The sequence below is a fragment of the Medicago truncatula genome, chromosome 8 (genome assembly GCF_003473485.1).
Source record: "Medicago truncatula cultivar Jemalong A17 chromosome 8, MtrunA17r5.0-ANR, whole genome shotgun sequence".
Taxonomy (NCBI): domain Eukaryota; kingdom Viridiplantae; phylum Streptophyta; class Magnoliopsida; order Fabales; family Fabaceae; genus Medicago; species Medicago truncatula.
This window is the reverse complement of record NC_053049.1, coordinates 45393450-45395530: the sequence shown is the minus strand read 5'-3', so window position 1 is coordinate 45395530 and position 2081 is coordinate 45393450. Positions and strand designations below refer to the sequence as shown.

The following is a 2081-nucleotide window of genomic DNA, read 5'->3' as shown; positions in this document are numbered from 1 at the left end:
CAATTGAACAGGTTGTGCAAGCTGTTGAAAGATAACAGAGCTAGCTCTTCTTTCTAGCTAGCCATGCCTTACATATATTGTCAGTATTTCAGTGCCTTTACTATTTAATTTATTTAGTGTTTTGTGCGTGTCGTTAATAAAATAAAATAAAAAAGGACACGGTACTAATACCGTACTAGCATATTGCTATAACATACTCCAGGAAAATACTTTTTTAGGTTAGGTGGTTATTCTTGTGAAAAAAAACAAAAGGTTGGGTAATTATTGAGTGGGAAAAAAAAGGTTAGGTGATTATTTTACACTCCACCATATTCAGTAAATTATACACGTGGATTTGAATCAAGAGTGAATTTGACGAAATTATGATAGATCACAACAAAATCATCGTCTTAATAATTTTATAGTGTCGTCACAATTTCATCAAACTCGTTGTTAATCCAAACACGTTTAAGCTTTAATCAATTGCTTCTTGGCGTAACAATATATGGAACAATGATTAGTGTTACAATATCCCAAAAGAAGAAGTGAGGAAGACACGGAGAAAGAAGAAAGTGTATATAAAGGCCATTTTCTACCTTCCATTCAACCTCTTTCATGTCAAATTTATGAAGTTATAAATATTTTTTTTATGTCTACATCACTAATCATCAACGTGGTCTCACATGTCAATTGTTAGAGAAATTCTTGGAAAGATAGTAGTGACAGTGCAAAACTAATTTGCACATGTATATATGACCAAGTTGTTGATTATTGTCTCGTAATCCATTTTATTTTTTTGCTTTTGTCATTTGTCTTTAGGCATAGACAATATCTGACAAGCATATTGTGGTTCACCATGGTATGCTCCAATTTTTAAGTTTTAACTTTTTAACTTAATGGCAGGCAATTTCTGGTGCTTAGATTAAAGCTTTTTTGAATCAATAGCGACATATGCCCTTTAACGTAGGAATCACCAAATTGACTTAATGATACTCATCAGTAGTGAGAAGAATCAAATAAGGAAGAGATAAAGTTAATAATAATAATAATAATAATGCAAGTGGCAATTAGAGGACTAAACATTGTTGTTAAGGTCCTAAAGCTAAGTCATCATGGTTGGAATTAGTTGGCCTAATGACCTGTTAATCTTATCCTGCAAATGTAAGAGGTTTTTGAAAACGTTTTGTAAAATGAAAAGAAAAAACTAATTAATTTAACCACTACAAGATATATTTAGATTGAATATATGCGTCAATAAAAAAGATTGAATTTAATTATATTTCTCTATAAAAACATATTGAATATTTCAAATTTATGTTTTTACTACAGAAAAAAAAAATGAAACGCCGACTGTGGGGATCGAACCCACGACCACGTGGTTAAAAGCCACGCGCTCTACCACTGAGCTAAGTCGGCTTTCATGTATTTACTTCTATTTTTCTCTTTATTTTCTCAATATGATACTCCATCCATTTCAAAATACATGTCCAAGTCAATCACTTCACATATACCAATACATAATTTTGACCGTTAATATCTTTAATTATCTAAAGTAAAAAATTATAAAAATTTAATATTTTGAAAATATTTGTCGAGACAAATCAAACAACATCTTACATGCTAATATTTGTATTTATACATTAGTTAAAAAATATGGTCAAAGTAAGTCAAGTGAATAGTGCACATTGCAAAAATTGGATATGTATTTTGAAATGGAGAGAGTAATTAAAAAAGTGATATTCATAATAAAATATCATCATTTGTACACAAGTGAAAAATTACAAATATTAAAGGGGCTCAAAGATATCAGTAAATGGTTTCATTCAGTTTATAATCAAATTGTTGAATGGACTTGAAAGTGAGGAAGAATGAAGAAATTGAAAGGGTTAAGATTTTATTATGGATGATAGATAGACAAAGAATGAGACAAAGGGAATATAAGGTTGAATGGAGCCTAGCTATATAGAAATATTTGTCAAAAGTGGACTAAAAATAATAATTTAGTGATTAATTAAGAAACCATAAAAGTGGACCAATAGTTGTCTTGGCCTCATTGAGACACCATGTCAGAGAAGATTAACAATAGAGTGTGATGGTGCTTG

At 30.2% G+C, this 2081-nt stretch overlaps 1 non-coding gene across 1 annotated transcript; it reads right to left on the bottom strand.

The window, feature by feature from the left end:
• Positions 1-1323: 1323 nt before the first annotated feature.
• TRNAK-UUU (transfer RNA lysine (anticodon UUU)) lies at positions 1324-1395 on the bottom strand. Its single transcript has one exon. It is a non-coding gene; the product is annotated as a tRNA-Lys (tRNA).
• Between the last annotated feature and the right edge of the window lie 686 nt (positions 1396-2081).